The sequence below is a fragment of the Desmodus rotundus genome, chromosome 10 (assembly GCF_022682495.2).
Source record: "Desmodus rotundus isolate HL8 chromosome 10, HLdesRot8A.1, whole genome shotgun sequence".
In the NCBI taxonomy this organism is placed as follows: Eukaryota; Metazoa; Chordata; class Mammalia; order Chiroptera; family Phyllostomidae; genus Desmodus; species Desmodus rotundus.
In genome coordinates, this window is record NC_071396.1 from 62,082,667 (window position 1) to 62,096,312 (window position 13,646).

The window sequence follows — 13,646 nt, forward strand, 5'->3', positions numbered from 1 at the left end:
TAGGTGCAGTTAAGAGTTCTAAATTTCAGGAACCATATGCATCCTTTAGATCTATGAAATAATCAGCTCCCTCCTCACCCTTAGGGCTGCTCCCTCTCACCCCTTTCTGAACACGTGTTCCCACTGCCCACCAATGGTTCCCAATTTTTTTAAGCATATACTCCTATGAGCAAAAAGTGTGAGCAGACATATATGGGTTGTGTATATTCACGTATTTATAAATTACATATTTGTATTTCAGTAATGGTGCAGTGTACACATTATACACAGAAGTTTAAAGTTCTAGAATTTGTCTTCTAGATCCCAGTGCACACAGCTCTCTGGAAGTCACCGAGACTTGCAGTGAGAACACTCTCTTGCTGCTTGTCCACCTGGAAAATCTCTCCCTGTTGTCTCCTTTGATTGACCAGAGTAGACCAGGAAGTCATCCCAGCTCCCCAGGCCTTTAGGCCTCCCCAGTGAGGCCATCACCCTGTGCAGCAACTGTGTGGGGACAGAGCCAGTTGTTTGGACATCAATGCTCCATAAGAGTGTAGAGCAGAAGAAAAGGGAAAGGGCAGAACAGGGAAGCCATCAGAGCTAACTGCCCTTTAGGCCCAGTGGCCTCACTCTCTGGGTACAAAGCCTTTCCTGACTAACAGTTTAAATGGTGCTTCGTGGCTCTTAACCAGAGACTTCGTTATATACTGCCTGCTCTTATTTTCTGGCTGCTTCCTGTACACATGGTCTATCTTCTTGAGTCTCCAAGTTCCCACGGAACAGGAGCTATGTCTCCATACCACAAAGCTGGGCAGGTGCTTCACAAGTACTTATTTGACTTACAATAGCTGCCATTTATTGAGCATTCACTATGGCAGTTCACTGAACCTCTCTCCGGTGGTGTGCATACACATTATCTTATTTAATCCTCTTCAAAACCTAAGAGGTAGGCAAATAGTTGTTTTAGAGAAGGGCAAACTGACCTTCCTAAGTCAAACAGCCTCCAGAAATACGGCTGGACAAGAACCAAGAAGATACAATGAGGAGTGGCAGGCGGTGGGGGGGGGGGGCCTCTTATGGCAAAACCTTCCTCAAAACCAGAGATAACACATATGCTTGTATCCTTCCACACACACTGTGGACAGCAAGTTGCTGCAGGTGGCTGCCTCCCAGGCCTGAAGCTTCTTCAGGTAGGTCCAATAGAGATAGCTTGCTCCATGGTAGACACCAGAATGGGAGCCATTCCCTTAGGCATATACCACATATGCCCTGATTTTTAAAATCCAATATATAAACCAGGTTATAACAGTAAAAAAGGAGGGATTCACATTACAAAGTAATGCAGTAAGCGTTCCATTAAATAACAAATGCTCCCACTCCATTTAATGTCCAACTTTATTTATCGGAAACAAATATCATGATTTCTCTGGACTAAATTTACTCCATAAATTATGTACTTGTAACTATATGTGTATAATACCTGTTTATTATTTTTATATTACTCTTCAGATGAAAAAATTTTAATCCCAGAACTTCTATTTTCAAAGTAAAAGATTTTGAATCTTATATTTAAACAGTAATAGAATAAAAATTAAGTTCTGTAAGGATGCAATATTTATCTTAATAGGAGAGAAACAAACATTCAATCCAGTCATTCAACTCCAAACACTACCTCCACCCTTCACATCATGCTTTGCATTATGTCCAAAAGACCTTCTTTCCCTATGAGAAAAGCATTCTGGCATTTATTTTATCATTCTGCTGAAGGAGCAAACCTAATCCAGCAAGGTCAAATTAAACATAACTCTTGTCAGCCCTGAACACACCAGCCAACAGAAAACAGGGGAAAAGGACACAAGGTATATTTTTCAATCACCCAAAGTGCACTGAGCATATGTTCCAGAAACCTATTCCATAGCATCATTAGCATGCAACTGCCCTGCGAACCTCCTACACAACACAACAAGAGATCCCGCACTGGCTGCTCCCATAAAGACACTGCCCAACCCCTGCTGGTCAGACCACCTGCATGGCTACCAGCCAGCCCTCCCACCCACTGTTGATCCTCTGCTCACTCCATCTCCAAATCCTTGGCACCACTGTCATGGCCAGCCACGGAGAAGGTGGGTTTGCACCTGGAATGCAGTGTGTCATAGACTGTATGGCCAGGAGGGGAAGATGTGGGCCAAGGGACAACTGCCCAAGCAGAGCTCCCCACTGTCTGTGCCTGGAGTTCAGGGACTCAGTCACCTGAGCACAAAGGAGAGAACAGTGCCCACCAGGGCCCCAGGGACCCTGCACACTGCTCACCGGGCCATTCCACCCCTAGCATGCAACCCAGAGCACCCACACCTGCTGAACAAATGGATGGTGAAGCTGCATGTGAACAGAACAAGCTAATAAGGACTAGCCCCAAAGACAAGGGTGTTATGTCTTACTCTCTCCAACCAGCATTGTAAATGGACTCCCCTCCAACTAGTCCCAACCTTTCAACTGAAAAGGCTGCCTGTAAAGAACACAAAACTGACAGAGCTTTAGATAATGGCAACCTAGTAAAATTAATTTTCCTATCTCTCAAGCTTCAGAAGCAACAAGCTAAGCAGGCCAGACACTGCTAATAGCTGCATGCAACTATAAAAGGGCTCGGGCCTTGGCTGGAACCAGAAAACTGCCAAATTTGTAGAAGGGAAGAGTGAAGTACAGGCAGCAGAGGGCACCAATATTAAGTGTTCAATGTCAGCCAACCATTAAGTGAAACAATAGGAGAATGAATTTAATATTGCCATCCTTGGGTACAAGTCTAGAAGAACTTTAATTTCAAAAAGTGGACACTCAAAATGGAGAGAAGTGAATGAACAAGATGCCACACAGGTCTTTAAGCAGCTGGTTGCTGAATCCACTCCCTCTCCTGGCCCTCACTCCTCCATTTTAAGTCCAAGATACCCCTATGAGGAAGGGTTAGGATAGTGGGAAAAGACCTGGTACAGTCCTTGGCCATAAAATCCTGTAACTGTATTTAAAAATGTATAATTAGACTGCTTTGTGTCCTTAACCTACCTGAGTAGAATTTAATTTAAATTTAAAATACCACAAAGGTCTTATCCCTTCTGAAGAGATTACTATCACATCACTTTGTTTGCCAGTAACAAAGATTTAGCAAACAGAAAAACTCTTTTCACCTATGACCCCCATGATATAAACCCAGATTTTTATATCAAAAACATGGGAAGGAAAATTTAAACATCATACCACTTTACTGTCAAATTTGCAAAGGTTTATTTTCATAATAATATACAGCATTGGCGAGGGTGCAGTCATCCTCATGTATGTAGTATAACGTGCACCATTCTTTGTAAAAAAACAAAAACAAAAACAAAAACAATCTGGTAATACTTTTGGAGGAATCTCAAGGTTCTTTTTTTTTTTTTTTTTCCGACCAGGGAGTGCCCACGCCATCCCTTGACCCCCGCAGGACACCTGCATCCCGCCATAATCGGCCCTCTGCCTCCATGGGGATCGGACACACAGGGCCGGGGTGCGAGCAACTGGCCTACGTGGCGGCAAACCCGCAGACCCCTCCGTCCCGTCCCCACCACTGCGAAGATCCCCCTGTTCTTCCATCTGTAAAGGGGTCCCCCTTTGCAGATGGAAAAACAGCGGGGAGGCCCCCAGGAGATGGCCCCTGTCCGAGCCACGGCTGGCTGGTCGGAATCTCAAAGTTCTTAGACCCACCAACTTCCCTCTTAGGAATCTATCCAAAGGATGTCATCAAAACATTTAATGTAGTATTATTTATAATAGAGAAAACTGGTAACAGCTTCAATGTCCCAAAACAGGTTTCTGAAAATAACAATATAACTATAGGATAAGATATTTTAGTCATCAGAAGTGATATATTTGGAGAATATTTAAATTACATGAAAAAAAATTTTAGGACAAAATGCTAAGTTTTAAAAAAGCTTGTAACTTCTTTACATGATTTTATAATTAATCAATAAATACACCTGGAAAGAACCTACTAAACTGTTAACAGAGGTCATGTCTAAAGGTAGTGAACCATAGGTAATTTCGGTAATTTTTTCTTCTTCTTTGTTTTGTATTTTCCTAATTTCCTCCAGTAAGTATGTAATCAGGAAAAAAAGGATTTCAGAGACAGGATTGGTGACACTGGGTTCAGCCAGGCCTGAGAGGCTCCATGGAATAAAAAGTCAGGTTTGGATAGAGAGGACAAAGCACTGGACTAGCAGTGTACACAGGGGCCCTTATATCCGTCCCTGACTGGCTGTATTCACACCTGCTCCACAGGAGGTATGGGAGTGGCCACTCCAAGACAGGCTTCATCTTGGGTGCTGACAACTAAGATGCAGCCTGGGGCATGCCACATAAAAATGTGGATGCTCAGTGCTGTGGAGACGGGGAGGACAGAGCATAGACAGAACAGGAACTTCCGGAGGCCTGCCTCACCTCAACTGCAAGGTGGAGAACACTGGTCCAAACCCATCCCAGGGGACTGTAAGGATCAAATGTAATAAAGGCTCAGTAATAGATATTTATACAAAGAACAGCAACATCCCAGCCACCTGGAAGAACTCAGAGGCTATAAAAGGTTCCACCTGGTTCCAGCCCTTGCCACCGAGGGAAGGTTTGCAAAGAGCTGAAAAGCTGCCCTGCCAGACCCAAATAAATTTGCATTTCCTGGGAACTCACTTTAAGTTCCATATCTCAAACACTCAGGTTTGTCCAACATGGACAAATAACATTTCACTAGAAGTACATGTCGATATGTGTGGTTGATTCATCTATGCCTCCCATAGGGCAAAACAGAGAATCTTAAAGACGATTATTTTGTCATGTTTTTTCCAAATGTGAGAAGCAAAGGGAAACAAAAAAATGGTAGTTTCCAAGTACTGGGACGAGCTGGATCCTTCTGAGTGAACAGACAACTGGGGAGGGCCTCGTCCATTCCAAACTCACCCACAGAGCCACAGGCCTGGATTCAACAACCAGAAAACAGGTCTTGATGCTCTTACATCCAAGAAGTGGTTTGCTGCAGAATACTACCTCTCTTTCAAGAAACTGGAGGCTCAGTGTGACAAAACAAAGCCACCAAGGGCCAATTATCAAAACTGAGGCTCTTATCACAGGCAAAATAGGCACAGAAAGCAGAAGTTAGAAGTAAGAATGGGGAAGGGAAATAAGGGGAGTATAAATCAGAGCCACAGCCAAGGCAGGAAGAAGGAAGGAGCTTGCTGGCTGGATAGTCACTGGCAACTGCATGGGGCAAGGAGAAAAATGGCACTGTCCCTCTCCACCCAGCTGGTATGTGGTCCCTGAGGAAGAACTTCTGATCTGGGCCCTGCCTCAGGCAACTTCAGAGCCAAAACCCAGACCCCAGGGACAGACTCCTTGAGCCGGGTCAGACTCTACACTTTATTTACAAGAGGTGTGACTCTGGGCAATTTCAGGGCTTTTTGTTGCCTTCCAGCAAACTGGGAATGGTACCTAAATCATAAGGCTGCTGTGAGGATTAAAATCAGTTAATATGCGTGCAGCCCAAAGAACAGCCTGGCACATAGTCAGTGACATGCGAGTGTTTGGAACCACTGATAGTATTCTCTGACCAAGTCCCCTGGTGGATGATGACCATCCAGAGGTCCAGGAGCCCTTCTGAAAGCAGCGTGGATTCAAGCTGCCTTCTAGAAGAAGTGAGATTTTACTATGGAAATTCCCTTTGAATTTGTGAGGCCACCGACAATGAAAATAATCCCTGGCCATGCCTCTGGAGAATGGTGGCCCCCACACAGAAACCAACAAGGCATGACCATTCTGCAAACTCCAGAAGCAAGATGTCCACATACTTATATAGAAGGTCCTTGCCACACCTCTTGTGGAAGGATGGCTGGCCAGGGGTGGATGGGATGGATCATTTTTGAAAACTGGATAGAACAATCTTACTTTGAAAAGAAATTCTAGATCCATTTAGGCAGCATATGGATGAGGACACACAGATATTGCTCACACCCACCGAATTCCTGATCTTAACATCACTGGAGTAGTCCAGGCCCTGCATCCTGTCTGCAAAGAAGATCAAGTCATTTGGCAAGGGCCCAATTTAGGAGGTAGCTTTGTAATATGAGCAGTGTGTCCACTAACAACTAGAGCAAGACCATTAAGTTCACTACACCTGTCACTCTGCCAGCTGACTATCCAAATTGCTAGAGATAAAAGTACATTAGGCCCAAGGAGTGCCACCCAGCCCCCTCCCAAGAGAGTACCACACTTATGTCAGACAATATGTTCTCAATGCCTGCACCTGCAGAAGGAATGCAACCGTAAACAGCTTGAAACTTGGCTCTGAAAAATCTTAGGGCCTGAGCAGGTCCATATAAGAACCAAGTTTAGTTTCTTGGAGCAGGTCCCTGAGAGGAAGAGTAGGCGCTAGGTCCCCTCATGAGCAAGAAGGCAGGGTCTGAGAAGGTGGAGGGAGGGGCAAGGCAAAGGGGGCAAAGTCACCAGCAGCACTAAGGACACAGAGCTGCTACTCGGATTCTGCTGCCCTGAAGCACTGCCAAAATAAAAGCAAGAGACACACCCTTTTTGTGTCACAGAACTGTAGGCAGTAGGCAGAGGGCTTCCCTGCAGCTACACAGCCAACAGGCTCCCTGCGTGCGCTTGCCGGCCGCAGGCTGCAGAGTGCGTTTGCAGTGCTAGCGTGTTGCAGACAGCGGTAATTTATTTATCCCTGTCATGTAACATTAGCAATCTGTCTGGAGCTTGGCAGGCACCAACTTGCACTGTCATATAAACTGTCTGACGAACTCAAAGTTTCATAAATGCTTCTCTTTTCCAGCAGACAATAAAGCATCATTTTAAAAGTTATCCTTTTCTGTTCCTTTTCTTTCTTCCTCATAAAAAAAGGTGGGGTGGGGGGGGGAAAGAAAGAAAACCAACAACAAAAGAACCCAGGAAAACAGAAATGATCTCTCAGCAGGATTCTTAACCTTGAAAGTCTCAACATTTTACCCAAAGCCAAGTAAATGAGTAAATAAATGGATGGGGGAGGGGTTATGGAGGGGGTTAGTCGTGAGGGGGATACAAAGCAAAATCTGAAAAACCAAAGTACAGTCATTAAAAATTAATAAAGGGTGTGGACATCAGCTCCCCACCCCCTTCTGCTCATGGGGATTTGAGCCAGACATTCTGCATCCTCATTAAGTGGTGTCTGGCAGGCTGCCGGAGTTTTAGTGGGTTCTGGGAATGCCAATATATTAACCAGAGGACTTTCTGCATACCCTTTAGAGTTTTTATTCTAGAAAAGTCAACCATTTGGCACTGTGTTTCCTTATTTTTGTCCAGGAAAGCTCTCAGCTGCCAATCAAGGGAGAAATTATAGCTATATTCTTTGTAATTTCCAAGACCTATCTGGAAAACAAGCTTGGTGGAAAGAAAAGTCCTCACAAGAACAGCTGAAAAGGCCAAAGTACAATTTTTAGTGGGAATTCAAAGAAAACGAATCCATACTTAAATCACATGGATATGAGACAACACAGACATTATTTTCAAGTCCTCCTATGGTACAGAAAAAAAAATTATTAATTGGAAATATAAACCCAATATTTCTATATCAATTAATATAATAGTACAGGCGCTTGGCTGTTTCCTTTAGCTGCTTAACAATGAAGCAAATAATGCAACACAAAAAATCTCCCTAAAAAGTGGCAGGTCATGTGACCTAAATTTTCAAATAGTACACAGAAGCTTTACGTTCCTATTTTAAAACTTAAGATTCACCTTCCATGCACTGATAATATAGGTCAAGGTATAATTCTAGACTAACAAATCCCACATAGTCAGAAAGTCACTTTGACATCAGATAATAATGGCTTCCAGGTGAGTCTTCTGAGACATGAAAAAAGGAAGGAAGGAATGGAAGGAGGAAGGGAGGAAAAAGAAGGGAGGAAAGGGCAATTTGGGACTACATAGCTATTTTGCCACTGTTCATATTTAATAGCCTAATAGTGTCTATATAAAGTATATTAAATATTTCTAAAAATTTTCCAGGTTAACATGGAATGATCTATTGCTCATTGACTTTTCTTTCTTCTCTATTAACTGTCATCCAGAAACGACACACACATCGTAGAGACTCCATAAACCTAGATTCAGAAGAAAGATGAAAAGAAACATGGCAAGGGCTACCAGAAAGGTCTAACCAGTCACAGTTGCTCTGTCCCTGCTCTGAGTCCTCAGAGTGTTTGAGTTTTACATAGTGACATAGAGAAACCACCCCAGCCCAGTCCATGGGGTGACTAAATGCTGGACTGACTACATGCTGGGCAAATACAAAAGGATCCAGACAGAGCCTAGTGGTCTCTACTTGACAGCAGGCCAGGAACTACCTTTAGAGAACAAAAGTCACTCTCACTCTCTATATTCCTCTGTCCGGGTGAGAGTTGCCCCTCCAGAGGCCCAGAAAAAAAAATAAACAGCATCCTATTAGCCTCAAGGCTGCCCTGCCAAGCTGCTAAGTCAACCAGGACCATAGCACAGTCCCAAACTGTAAACACCTCTGCAGATGGGTCCTTGCTCTCAGTGAACCAGGCAAAAATACTATTCTTAGAACACTGTCAGCAGTGGGGGGAAATAAATATTTGTCTAAGTATGTATTTATATTCAGAGGAGTGGACTTTGAATCCAACAAATTGGCACAGAATCCCTTAAAAAGCAGTTGGCACTGGCTGGGTTCCTCTGCAGGATTGTGGTCATGCAAACCAAGCCCCTAAGAGAATTCAAGAGACAGCCCAAATATCCTACTGGGAATAGTCTTCTCCAAAATAAATATAAACCTACACACAAACTAGAACTGTGGCCAATGAGGACAAATTCTTCCAAGGGCAACAGCAGAATGTTTGAAAATTAGTGGGGCATTTTAAAACAAGGGATAGATGTAGTTACAACTCCATTACAACAAATAATCCCTTACTGACATTTACAGTCTGTCACCTAATTCCTAACAGTGTGTTCAAATGTAAATAGTAACGTGAAGCTCTCAAAAGAATTAAGCTTTCAAAAATCATGAAGAATATACCCCCTGCTTTGCAAGGACCATCAAATGGCAGTCAAGGGTTGATAGGAAACAAAATATTAAAATTCAATAAATGTACATGGGTATATATTCTGATCTCATTTGTCAATGTAATGCCTCAAATTTGACATTATGATCCTTTACTGGACATAAAGAATATGTTTCGAGAGAATTCTACAGAGTACAAAGGCAGAGGTACTGATGACAATAAATCCAATATAAATAGTAGAAAAGACTAAATACTCATATGCAAAACGCAGAACATGACTTGATACAATGGCAGCTTCTCAGTGCAGCCTCTACCTAATCTTTCCAGTCCTGAATTCAATCCTCAGTCCTGAAGCTCCAAGGGGAGACACAAATGGGACAATACCTTCCTTGGCTAGCTAAACAAGAGGAAAGGGCCATATTAAAGGGACATTTCCCAGCCCTAGTCCCTGGGGAAGGCACCAACCTCCATGACAGCCAAAATCCATATACTTTTAAGAACCAAGGCTGTTCGCCATCTCTACCCACCTCCACTGCCAAGAACTTATTAACAGTAGTTCTCTGAATCAATACACTGTACAGCTAATCTCACCTCACATCCCGCAATGCCCAGCACACAGTAGTTCATCAATAAATACCAGCATCATAAATAACATTGAAAGCAGCGCTAAACTATAAGTGAAGGGGCCCAGGGACAAGTTGCCAAAATAATAAGACACAAAAAGAAGGGAATAGATGGGACAAAGAGGGAAAAAAAAAATCAAAATTATCCAATTCTAGCTCATTAAAAGACTTAGAAAAATTAAAAGGAAGCTAGTTTATGTGGCCATTGCCACTCAGCAATCATTCCTATGCCTGGGTAGGAGGAGCGAGGAAGCCCTACGTGCTTTAGAGTTTTTTACAGTCCAGACAGCAGCACGGTGCCCTGTAGCAAACCCTGTAGAAACAGGGCACTAACCCATGCACAATCTCCAGGTGCCACCCACCCACCACGCGTCCCTGTCGTCCTCCTCAAAATCTCTGACTCGTTAGTAAGCCGCTTCCTTTTCCAATTTAAAAAAAAAAAAAAAAGTTTAAAAACAAGCAAATGCCCTCAGAGCCCACTGTCTTCCAGCAGCGTACTTACAGGGCGCCCTCCCAACCCCACCCTGGGCGGCCCAACGAGCAGGGGTCTCGAGGAAGCCTCCTCACCACTGCGCTGGCTGAACCCACAACAAAGGCAAGTGTAGGACCCGGGCTGGGTGATCGTAGCTTCCTGTTTAGTCCAACGTGAGGGTCAAAGAGAAATTCAACACACGTTTGCTTCCTCCAGAGCTCGGAGAGCCTAAGTGTAACAGCAGCCGCGGGAGACAATCGACTTCCCAGCCAATGCCGGGAGCTCCGGGCGGCCCGGCGACCGACGTCAACGCGCGCGGGGGAACCGGGGCAGACGCCGGGTGAAGCAGGTTCTAGGGTTTGCAGGGGGCGGGGGGCTGCGGGAAGCCGGGCTGCAAGACTCAGGGTCCTCTGTACTGCCCGCTTCCGCCCTGTTTCCTTTCTGCAAACTCCCCTGCAAGGTCCAGTACAATCTTCCCGATTTCCTCTGACCTCCTCTCCCCCGACCGAGAGGCCCCAGGGAGCCAAGACCTCAGTCTGAGCAGCCACCGCCACGCTCATCCCGGCCTCTCGGAGGTACAGAATTAAGTCCCTCAGTAGTAGAACGACACACGTTGGGGCACCGGGAAATAGAAAAAGGGTTGGGGGCCGGCAGTGTACCTCCATCAAAGCACACCCGCAATGGCAGCAGGGTCGCCCTCCCACTACAGGCACTCCCACTCGTGGTGCCCACTGGAGACACTGTCTCACAGACCTCGGGCACTCGTCTCCTAGGCAGTCGCCGAGGCGCAGGCTCGCGAACGTCCCGTTCCCGAAGCGTCTCGTCCGCCACCACCCTGCGCCCCGCCCCCTCCCCGGTCCTCAGTGCAGCGCTGAACTTGAGCCAGACACCACTAACTACATCAGCCACCTAGGGTCCCCACTCACCTGCGGCCGCCCTTCCAGAGCAGAGGCTGGGGACCGCCCGCAGTGCGGCTCACCAGGCCACCGGGCCCTGCCGGCCGCTGGGGAGGGGCGCTGGGTGCAGGGCTGCCACAACGGGGGGCGCGGCGCCCCGAGTCTCTCTAAGAGTCTGGAGCTTACACCCGGGCCTCCCCCGCGTTCCTCGCCCCCCTTTCACTTTCCCGGTGACTCGCAGCCAGTCTGGCAGCGGCGGCGGCGCCTCCCCGGCTCGCAGGGGAACCCCAGCTGGCCGCGTTGGCGCGCGGGACACGCAGGGCCAGACGCTCTCGCCTCCCAGTCGCGCCCGCCGGGCTCGGCCCGTAGCCTCCGGGCACAGGGTAGAAGAGAGACAGCGCTACTGCGGCCGAGGGATCTGACCAGCCTCCAGCCGCCGGAGGGGGGAGTCTCCCGCCACCCGCCGCCGTCTGTCTCCTGCGGTAACTGTGCTCACGGAGGCTGTGTCTGTCTCCAACTCCTCGTCTCTCCTCCCTCCCCATCCCCCTCCGCGGTAGGGACCCGGCGTGCGGCCAGGCCTCCGGGGGCCGCGGTGCTGGCGAGGGTGGGCCGACCCCGACCCCACGCACACAGGCCGAACCGACCTCTACAGGCTGCAGGCACCGAGCTGGGAGCTGCGGGCGCCCAGGCCGCGGGACCCCGGGGCTCCGCGGGGCGGACCAGCTGCGCACGCGGCAGTGGGCTCCGGCCTCGGGGCGCGCGCCCACAGCCGGCCGGACGGGGAACTCCAAGTGCAGAGAGATTTCAGGCTGTGGCGCCGGGAAGAGCAGGCTAGCGGTTGCGGGCTAGGGACCGTCTGGAAACGGCTGGCCTGCAGGTTCAGTGCACCAGCCGGAATACGCACAGTAGAGCTTGGGTGGGACGAGTAAATCCTTGGTGGGGCTCCTCCTGACCCCACGAAGCCACCCCTTTAGGATCCCCTTCCTTTATAAGGGAAATGGCTTCAGACTGGAGGTTCAGTTGAATTCTTTCTGCTACTTCTCTTTCTTCTTGAAGGACCAACATCTCTCCTCTTCTGAAGGCCATTTAGGACTTGAACTCCACTTGAGTGCAGGCAGCACGCATTTTTGTCGCCCGGAAGTATTAGCACTGACATCAGCCAACCTAACAATGTTTGATAGGGGTTTGGTCACTGTCATAGTATATGAGCACTTTAACCCAATTTTATTACAGTCACCAAAATTAGACAATTCTTCTCTGCCAAAATAGACTAAGGGTTTCAGGCAGGGTCTAATAGAAGTGCAGCTAATTAAAGAGATAACAATTTCAACCTGTGTCCCCCGAAAGTTGACCACCTCATCCTTCCAGAATATCAGAAAATAATATTTTGAAATATATGATTAACTTGTCAGCAACTTTTTAGTTGGTAAAATGTTGGCTTTTTTCAGCTTCCTTTAACGAGCCCTCAGCTCTCCTCAACGATCATAGTAATTGTTATGTATATGTAATATAACTATCATTTATTGAGAGCAAATGTGCCAAGGCCTGTACTAAGTATACAGATTGTTTTTATTTTCTCCTCACAATAACTGCAGCAGCTATAAGTTTCCCATTTTGCAGATGAGAAAAATTGAGGTGATGAAGGATTTAGAAACTTGTCCCCAGACCACAGAGAGGTGGGTGTAAAATTCCAAACTGGTTGCATTTAAAGCAGGGAGTTGAACCATACTGCCACCTACCTACAGTTTTGACATCCAGTTAGTTCCTCTCAGCCCAGCAACAAGTTACAGCAGCTTCTCAATGCCAGACACTGCCAGCACAGTGGAGAATGCCTAGGTCCTAGGCTAACAGAGGAGCAGTTACACTAGTGAAACAACTTTGAATCTGACTACTAGAGTAAACTTTTTTAAATGAGCAGTGCTAATGAGTTGATAAGTGCTTAATACACGTTATTTGAAGCTGACAAGCATATACCTAGTATACATTTATTTAACGTAGACAGATGCATGCCACACTAATAGCAGCTCACATGCTATGGAGTTGGAGAAACCATGTTCTTGCCCTCTTGGCATGAAAAGAGAAACGGCTTTTTTGTTCTAAACCAGAAACTGCCCAGGGACAGTGAAGAATAAAGTAGTTTTACCAAAATCACAAAACAACTTGTTCTTCCCTTTCACTTGTGCAAAATTTCTTCATATGTAATTTAACTCTTTTAAATTAAGAGCTGGATTTTTAAATCTTAACCTCAATTTTACCATTTATGATGAATCTTAATTAATCTTGCATTTCCTTTTCTTGTTGTCGTCCCTATTTATAACTGGAAACTGCACATCTCTATTTCTATCTCTAGAAAGTAGCTACGAGAGGAACCTCTCCCTGCAATTTCCACTCTGTCCTCCCTGTATATGTTTTTCATTTCAGCTGTTGCCTCCCATGCCCCTCCAAACACACACACATACAAGCACACGCTCATTATAGCAATGGAAGTATTGGAAGTATTTAGTCACATGTTTGCTCTGAAAATTCAATACAATATATGTCAGCTTTACCCTCATCATTAGTAATCAATCACATTACTCTAAGAGCCCAGACTGAAGTCCAG

General features: G+C 46.2%; 1 protein-coding gene across 6 annotated transcripts in view; it reads right to left on the reverse strand.

Moving 5' to 3' along the window:
- LDLRAD4 (low density lipoprotein receptor class A domain containing 4) overlaps positions 1-11,761 on the reverse strand; it is a 684,091-nt gene extending 672,330 nt beyond the window's left edge. For 3 of the 6 annotated variants that reach the window (XM_045187834.2, XM_045187829.2, XM_045187830.2), the window contains exon 1: positions 11,075-11,552. The gene's annotated coding sequence lies outside the window, so the exon portion shown is untranslated. Of the gene's footprint in view, positions 1-10,901; positions 10,971-11,074; positions 11,553-11,688 lie in introns of those variants that run through there. The other 3 variants (XM_053912663.1, XM_053912662.1, XM_045187833.2) reach the window with 3 other exon arrangements.
- Between the last annotated feature and the right edge of the window lie 1,885 nt (positions 11,762-13,646).